This window comes from Bombus bifarius, unplaced genomic scaffold, assembly GCF_011952205.1.
Source record: "Bombus bifarius isolate JDL3187 unplaced genomic scaffold, Bbif_JDL3187 scf7180000008047, whole genome shotgun sequence".
Taxonomy (NCBI): Eukaryota; Metazoa; Arthropoda; class Insecta; order Hymenoptera; family Apidae; genus Bombus; species Bombus bifarius.
In genome coordinates, this window is record NW_022884413.1 from 1,782,862 (window position 1) to 1,792,905 (window position 10,044).

Genomic DNA, 10,044 nt, shown 5'->3' on the forward strand with positions numbered 1-10,044 from the left:
CTTCTCTTTAAGGATTATTATTAAAGAAATATAACGACGTACGTGTAGACGTTTATTCGAACGGCTTTATCTTCGACTGCTATATATATATGCCGATACACGAACTAGCCGACTGATTGATTTTAATAGTTGTAAACAAGTGGCGAGAATTTATGAGGGAACATTTAAACGCAATTTGCACACGGTTGGTTTGGTTAGGCAGTTCGAAGAATACGCTTTCGTATAGCAAGTACATACGTTGTTTCTGTCATCGTTCTGCGTAATGCTTTCAGGTTCCAACACACGGAATGTAAAATGTTTAGAGATTAATACGTGTTAACTATAGAGCTAGAGGGTAAGGAAACGCACGTGGATGCAGAGCTTGTTATTAATACATCGTTGGCGCTATTACACTTGACACGGTATCAATCATGATATCGGTATGAAATTAATTAAAAACGTTCAAATCGATAAATATAATGCTATAAATACGATGCTGTTTCGTTTACAATGCTATAAGATCAAGTCTTATACTGTGAATATAATTGTTTGGAAAATTATAGTTATTTTTTAATAGGTAATAATGTAATCATTTACTTTTCCATCTGATTCTTCGTCACTGGCAGACTATTTACAATTAATAAAGAATATAATACAGTTCGTATCGTTAAACAAACGATTATATTCTTAAACCTAAATAATCTAATTGAATCTAATAGCGTTAAAGAATAACTAATTCACTAAAAATTATCTGAATAATATTAATAAATATTATTCTCAGAATATGACCTAATCTATATCTTACACATAGAATGACATCGTATTTATGTTAATCGATCATGAGACTGAACGTAAATAATAATATAGATTGTGCGATAAACAAAATGACATCATATTCGCGGTAACAGATCATGAGACATTCTAATCATAAATAATCGTCTGAGCATTTGATCGTGAGTCGTCGTCTAATTAGACGATGATCAATTTTACACCACCAATATACGCTAATGACAAAAATCACTAATATCTCGTTACCATATTAAGAAAACGTTTGTAGCGATACAATATTCTACCCTTATCCCTTAACTATACATTCATATTTTTCTTTTTTATTTAATATTTCACATTCACAGTTTGTCCAATTTGGACATTTGGTAGATTTTTTTAGCTGTTTGATTATCACGTGGGTGGCTACCCCCAGCGGGGTACCATCTTCGTGTTTGTTATGTTATATCCTTTATGAGATCTGCTGGGTGTTTCCTTTTTAGTCTTCTTTCTATGCTTGATGTGTTGTATACGTTCATATGAACGAATTTAGTGTATAATATCTTTAACTTGCACAAACCTAAATAATCCAAAGAAAATTACAAATCCGCGCTACGTTTCAAGTACCTAGAAGCGCTGTTTGCAGCTTCTTATTATACAGGGTGGTTGGTAACTGGTGGTACAAGCGAAAAGGGGGTGATTCTACGCGAAAAAAGAAGTCGAAAATGTAGAATAACAATTTTTCGTTCGAGGCTTTGTTTTCGAGAAAATCGACTTTGAATTTTCGCTCGGTACGCGTCCACTTTATCGCGTCTCGTTATAACGGATCTCACCGTAGATCGTTGCCTCGATGGAAAAATTTAAAAAAAGAAAGAAAAATTTGTGTTCTATATTTTCGACTTCTTTTTTCGCGTAGAATCACCCCCTTTCCGTTTGTACCACCAGTTACCAACCACCCTGTATTTGACGATCTTTACCTATTAATTTATTGCTTCTCAGAAAACTATCGTCAATCGTCTAGAAATTATACGATTAATGGCTCTTTTGTTGAAATTTTCGTGGAAATGTCGAAAGTGATCGATTCAGAAATGCGATTTTGTAACACTCGATTTCTGCAATTTGACAGTCTTTGTATTTCAAGAGCTGGCTACCGTTTAGCTATTCTTTCTCGTTTTCGAGCAAACCGACCACGTTAAACTCAATCATACCTACCTGCTGACAAGCGTCAAGCCAAATTGACATTGGCAATACTCGATACTCGGGTGCTCGATGCGAGGCCTTCTCCAAGGCTGCAGTCACGTGTATATTTGTCGTGAAAATGTCATTGCTCGTGTGCTCGTCCGTAAATATATTGCGAGATACGTAACGATGCGTTAGAACACGATCTTCAAACATATTCGTGAGTTTCCTTGGATAAAAACGTAATCAGCCCGCTCTCGACCTGTTTCCATTTAAATGGCTTTCTGATTCTTGATCCTCTCTGTCCTGTTTCGCGTTGATTTTACAATTTGTACAGTCGAACCGATCGATATCTATAGGTCAGATATTCGTGAATTTGTGGTATCTTTCGGTTCCTCTTTCCTGGAACGTTTTCGATTTAGAAACGCGTGTTTAGTTTAGTACAAAGGACCATTGTCATGTTTGACAACGCTGGTCTTGACTATGGTTTGTTTAAAGATAACCATAGCGTTAAGCGTGGAATTTTAAGGGAATTCCTTACTTACTTGATAATTGTATCAAATATCAAACAGAATGGGTAAAAATAAATAGAAATTCGAGAAGGAGGGATATTGGAAGAAACGGGTAGGAAAAATTATTGATCAAGCTTTATGATGTCACTCGTGACCTTTGATCTTCGTTCACGAAGAAAATGTTTAGTCATCTTCACCTCCGTTCGATTTTCCGGAAACTCTTCGAGATATCTTTGTCCAATTTCGCAATTGGAATTCGATTACGGTTGAAGGATCGCATAGTCTGAGATGAGAATAATCAAGTACCGCGATCAGTTACAGTCGTATTTCCTTGTTTTCCATTCTACGTTCACCTTCCGTGGCAAATCTCCTTAATCCTGTCTGAAATTAATCGTCTGCCATTGTGAAGGATTTATCAAATCGAAACTAGGGGCGAGCAATCGACCAACGGATTTATCCTCAACACCGGTGCAAATACATCTGTTTAAATACGTCCTAGTGACGTTCGGACGTTCTTTAAATCGTATCTCGCTGGACACGAAAATACGATCGCGTGATGAATGCGATGACGCCATTGTAAGCGCGTTCTCACCAGTGAAAATAGGAGGCAAATAGCGGAATTTTCCTGTTCCATAGTTGCGGTAACTGTTCCCGACAGCAATTTTACAATTTACAATTTACAATTGCGTTCGATGCATCGTAAATTTGCCATAAGGCGGTTTAATTTAAAGGGGACATCGGATTTTTACGATTTTAGGAGATTCGAGGAAGCGAACTTAAAGCGATGTTAAAAGAAAGAATTTTATAGTTTACGGTGTTGCTCATCAGCTATTTCGAAACATATGATATAGCTTAGACTAAACTATGGACAATTATCCTGAAACATACAGTTTAAATTGGAGTAGCGTTTCTGATGTTAACAAATATTCAACAGAAGAGATTTTCGGACTCTAACTCGTAAGAAGGATGGAAGAAAGCTGATCTTTCAGATTTGGCACTCTTCGGTCATTCGCGGCGACCTCCTAGCACGTATATACCGGGTACTCTAAATGTAACTTTATTTTTGTTGCCTGTACCGATCGACCCAGCGATACAGATTCGAACGAAGCGTATTTATTTCCAATTCGGCCACGGCCAGACTGGCCTGCGTGATGTTGATAGACCCCCATGACGCGTTTCTACCGTTACACGTCAGTGAATGCCTTCCCAATTAATCGTCGTACTTATTTGTAAAAGATTTATTACTCTCTTATTGTAGGAATTTTTATCGAATTTAGATTTAAAAATGTGATTGCTATTTCGTTGAATTTTATATCTTTCTTTGCATCTATAATAGCTTGTTATGGAACTTGCTATAGTTATCGATCGAAATCTAGAATCTCCTATGGTGCGACAAAATATTCATTTCGTCGACACGATTATTCGCAACGTTATTAACATTTGGTTTAGCACGCAAGCAACGTTTCGTAGTAGCATTAACGTTTAGGATAATTTTCGTATCGTCTGTAAAATAACGTTTTTACCTGTATCAGAGATATCTTAACATGCTACTCGTTAGAAATTTTCTTCTGTTCGACGAAGAATGCAACAACCTTTAGTTACAACGAAATTATACAAAGAGCGATAAGCTCTGCTGGTTTCGTCAAGAGGTAAATTACAGTAGCCATTTTAAATTGCACAATAGACAAAGATTTCCTGTTGGCACAGTAGTATTACATACCGGTTACTGGTACACGGTAATATAGCAGAAGAAGGACGATTGCGAAAGTTAGAATTTAGAAAACTATGACAATATAGTTTTAACAATGTAGTCGTTGCACGTACAACGATCAATTATTAAATATAATTGTTAAAAACTAGTCTAATCGTCAGTTGATTTTTGACCTGCAATGTATCGAAAGAAAAAGACGATCGATTCTTGTTCGTAAAGTATCGAATAGTACGAGAAAAGTTATCTTTGATCGATAATTAAGTAGTAGGAAATTGAGGTTTATGTTTATGAGACATGCGAAAATGCAATGGAAAGCTTAGCATATTCTCTGTTTCCGGTTCCTGTAGCTTTAATTTCTATCGCGTGACTACAGAAAATCCTCTTGAAAACTGGTGAGAGGCTAAGGGATGGTAAAGGGTGGTTGCAAGATTAACTTAAACCACGAAATGATTCAAAGAGGATGTAAAAACCTAAATATCGTTTGCTTACTGAGATTTATTCAATTTTTAAACTAGACAAATTCCTTGGATACATTTACAGGATAATTAGTCCTTGACAGGTGGAGATTAGAATAGTCTATATGTCAAATTCAATGGAGTTTTTTTGATTCTTCGTTACGTTTGCTTCTCGATGAAGTAAGCACGAACTCTTCGTATATTTTCATAGGTAATAATATACGATCGATCAACGATTTGGAAAATTTTGGAAGTTTCGTTAAAAGATTTGCGTTTAGAAATTTGACGAATTTCAACTTTTCTTCTAATGTTCTAAATCGATCGCCGGTCGTGAATTGTTATGGAAACGTAAATTCCGTTATATATTTATCCGTTCGTTTGAAAATGATTTTGAAATCCGTAAAATTTCAAAGTACGAGTTTCTTGAGAAATGTTGGAGAAAGGAATTTCTACCCTTCATCGTTGATCAGCGAATTCTCAATTTCTCTCTTTTCTATATCTATTTACAACAATCCATTTCAATTTCTTGACAAAATCACAGACGAGTGGAATCATAAACGTTAAGCCTAATTCTCACTGCTTGACCTAATTCCCAGCTCACGTTTCAAATTTAGACGTCCACGTTTCGCAGCACCCACATCCTTGTCATTATGTACAGGGTGAACATTTCGTTCGATCCGTTAATAACTCGGGGCTTTTAATATTCTTTCACCTTGCGATTTGTCCTTCTCTCGTTCTGTAGCATTTTAAACACGTCCTTTCCTCGCTTTTCTTTTTGCACCTAAAATAATTTCACTTTCACCACCCTGAATAACGAGGATGTGTATTCATTCTTATTTTTCATCATCGACGATATTTATGTCGAGTGTAATGGCTAGAGAAACGATCGAAAATAATTATTCGCTAATCGTAAGATAATTTACACTTTACCCTGTTTCTCTTCGTTAATACATTTGATTTGATAGCTTTTCTCTAAACGATACTCTCGGAGTTGTACTCTTCATCCTTTTAAAAGTTGTATTATAAAAACACTTGTCCATGCGTGTATTAAATAGTTAGAAATTAATAAGATCTAATAATGGAATGCAAACGACACAGTTTAACTTGTCCGGTAGAGAAAGAAAACAATCTCGAGTTTCAGTTTTCGTCACTTTGCTCGGTTAGATACAGAAGAGAAGATGATTTTTTTCAAATGATACTTTCGGAGTTATACCCTTCATCCTTTTAAAAGTTGCATTATGAGAACACTTGTATAATTTGTCCGGTAGAGGAAGAAAACAATCTCAAGTTTCAATTTTCGTCACTTTGCTCGGTTAGATACAGAAGAGAAGATGATTTTTTTCAAATGATATTTTCGGAGTTGTACTCTTCATCCTTTTAAAAGTTGTATTATGAAAACACTTGTCCATGCGTGTATTAAATAGTTAGAAATTAATAAGATTTAATAATGGAATGCAAATGACACAGTTTAACTTGTCCGGTAAAGAAAGAAAACAATCTCGAGTTTCAGTTTTCATCACTTTGCTCGGTTAGATACAGAAGAGAAGACCATTTTTTCTAAACGACTCTTTCAGAGTTATACCCTTCATCCTTTTAAAAGTTGCATTATGAAAACACTTGTATAATTTGTCCGGTAGAGGAAGAAAACAATCTCGAGTTTCAATTTTCGTCACTTTGCTCGGTTAGATACAGAAGAGAAGACGATTTTTTCTAAATGATACAATACTTTCGAAGTTGTACTTTTCACTCTTTTAAAAGTTGTATTGTAAAAACACTTGTCCATGCGTGTATTAAATAGTTAGAAATTAATAAGATTTAATAATAGAATGCAAATGACACAGTTTAACTTCTCCGGTAGAGAAAGAAAACAATCTCGAGTTTCAGTTTTCGTCACTTTGCTCGGTTAGATACAGAAGAGAAGATGATTTTTTTCAAATGATACTTCCGGAGTTGTACTCTTCATCCTTTTAAAAGTTGTATTATGAAAACACTTATATAATTTGTCCGGTAGAGGAAGAAAACAATCTCAAGTTTCAGTTTTCATCACTTTGCTCGGTTAGATACAGAAGAGAAGATGATTTTTTTCAAATGATACTTCCGGAGTTGTACTCTTCATCCTTTTAAAAGTTGCATTATGAAAACACTTGTATAATTTGTCCGGTAGAGAAAGAAAACAATCTCGAGTTTCAATTTTCGTCACTTTGCTCGGTTAGATACAGAAGAGAAGACGATTTTTTCTAAATGATACAATACTTTCGAAGTTGTACTTTTCACTCTTTTAAAAGTTGTATTGTAAAAACACTTGTCCATGCGTGTATTAAATAGTTAGAAATTAATAAGATTTAATAATGGAATGCAAATGACACAGTTTAACTTGTCCGGTAGAGAAAGAAAACAATCTCGAGTTTCAGTTTTCATCACTTTGCTCGGTTAGATACAGAAGAGAAGACCATTTTTTCTAAACGACTCTTTCAGAGTTATACCCTTCATCCTTTTAAAAGTTGCATTATGAAAACACTTGTATAATTTGTCCGGTAGAGGAAGAAAACAATCTCGAGTTTCAGTTTTCGTCACTTTGCTCGGTTAGATACAGAAGAGAAGATGATTTTTTTCAAATGATATTTTCGGAGTTGTACTCTTCATCCTTTTAAAAGTTGCATTATGAAAACACTTGTATAATTTGCCTGGTAGAGGAAGAAAACAATCTCAAGTTTCAATTTTCATCACTTTGCTCGGTTAGATACAGAAGAGAAGACGATTTTTTCTAAATGATACAATACTTTCGAAGTTGTACTTTTCACTCTTTTAAAAGTTGTATTGTAAAAACACTTGTCCATGCGTGTATTAAATAGTTAGAAATTAATAAGATTTAATAATGGAATGCAAACGACACAGTTTAACTTGTCCGGTAGAGAAAGAAAACAATCTCAAGTTTCAATTTTCGTCACGTTGCTCGGTTAGATACAGAAGAAAAGACAAATATAATTCCATGATTTATATATAGATAACCCTGAAATATTTCAAGGTCTCTTAACCTCGCAGTAGAGTTAGCTAATTTCCACGTTTCGACTATCTTAAAAGTTTCAGAACGCTTTGTCGTTTATCATCATACGTCGCAGCAAAGGGTGTTCACAAATGAAATTATTAACCGTAAGATACAAGTTTATAGAGGAATATTTAGCAAACAACAGATTTCACCTTGTCAAAGATCAAGGCGCAGTGGTAAAAGTTAAAAATCACCTCTAGGGATTCGCCGCGTGGGTGTCGTCGAATTGCGAAAATCATTGAATGAGACGGTTAGTTAAAATTGTACTCATGACGAAGGTGTTCGCATCGCGGATCGTGCAGTCGTTCCTTGTGCATTGCAATAAAACAAACACGCTGTGCATAGTGTCCGTGTTACGTGTCCGCCAACGCGTCTAATTTTACCTATGCCCCTATCCTGGAATCAATTCCCACTATGGTAAATCGTACAAATACTTGTACGATACTTCTATGATGTCACTACTGAGTCATTTACGTAAAATTATCTTGCGATTCTTCTATGCTGTTTCACATAGATCCAATTTAATCCAAATTTATCCAATATAATTATAACGATCTTATCTCATTGCAATGAGAAGTCTAACGAAATTTCAAAGTGTTCTACACGACGTATACGAAATAAACGTAAAACTGTTCCATAGTATTGGCGTTGAAATTTCACGTTAATGCTAATACGTTAGTGGAACGTTAAGTATCAAATATCGAGACGCCTCTCCTCCGCGTCTCCTGTTCTCCATCGTGGTATTTGTTCTCCAAAAGGCAGGAAGTTTTCGCGGAGAAGGTCGAAATGCGTGAAAATCAATATAAGGCGCGACGCTTAGCCCGTAAAGCCCGTCGGAGGACGCTGATCCCCGGCTAAATTGAAACTTATGAGTTTTCCAAGCGGCGAGCCCTCGGGATTCCTCTTCTTGCCTTTCGTCCGCCATTCTTCTTCGCCGTTAAGGAGACCTCGTCTCCTTGGTAACTGATACGCCTTATTAGCTGTTCTCCTCACCTTACGAGTCTCAGGAGGATCATGCGCCCACCGGTCTCTGCTCACCGGTCCTGACTTTCTTGCGCAGTAACCCACCTCGTTCTTTCCGCTTCTATGCCATCCTCGAAACCTTCTCTGCCATCAGCTATTACACACGTTCCCCGCTCTCGTGGTCCTCCAGGTACATTTAAACGTGTTTCACATTTCTCGTTTTCTAGCGTTTAGAGGGTAGGTTGATGGAACAAAGCACGATCCTATTATGTTGTTAGTTGATGTTCACTACGGTAAGAATCGTTGCTACAAATACGAAATTTTACGTTTTTATCAAACTTTATTCTCCAGCAATTTCATGTATACATTTGGATCAAAGGGTGGTAATTGGTTTCTGAATATTTACGTCGAGCTGCAGTGGCTGTCTTGTAGAAGATATTTCGTTTTCTTCTTTCTTCCTTCCGTTGGAGAGGGAAGAACACTGTGGAATATTTCGCTCGGTTCGCAAAAATATTTCGAAGCTATAAAGCGCGCGTTTGATATTTGAAATCTCCAGAGTTTATTCGTTCTTAGTAAAAAAAAAAATTGCAAAAGTTGTTTCCTTGATTCTTAATTACTACTTTCGATAAGTTACCAGCGTGCATAAAATTGTGGTTCATTCAAAAATATTTAAGCGATTTGGGTGGGCTACCGGTTGGGTTTACACGCTCATTCATACAAATTTTGTGGCCACGGGCCATTGTAAGGTGGCGTCGGGCACCCTGTGCAACCTATGCCCAGCTACAATGGACGATTCACGAAAAGTACAAATATTTTGGGTAGATACGATTTCACGCGACAACGCCCCCCTTTGCTAACGTTCGCCGTGTGTTCTCTCCCGAACGCGTTTCTATAACGTGGCCCTATAACGTTTACAATCGCAGCTGGAAAAATTCGTCTTCGAGAAAGAATCCTCCTCTGTCCGCTTTTAACAGTGAAATTACACGATCATTTAAAGATCGAAGGAAATTTTCTTTCGATACGCGACGACGAAAAAATCGGCTTTTCGAGGAAACACATATTACAAGGAGAAATTTGTGTTCTTTATTTAGAAAATGAGCAATGTCTTGCACAAATAATCCTTTGCGCTAAAATCACTAAAATTTATGTACAGAAAAATTCCTTTTCTTTAGAAATTCCGACCGAACATGTCGCGAATTTCATGCAACTACTTTTTATCGTTAATTTCTACGCAAGAAATAATTGCAATTGCAATTTGTCGATTCGTAACATAAAATCCAACGACGAAAGGTGTCTTCGATAGCGCAAAGATCTTTCCAAAATAGAGGAAATTTCTTCAGTACGATTTTAGACCAGCTGGTCGTCTTGATCGTCATAAACCAGAATTTGTCAGCGTTCCCATTGCCGTGAGACCTTCGCAGCAGTCGAGTCAAC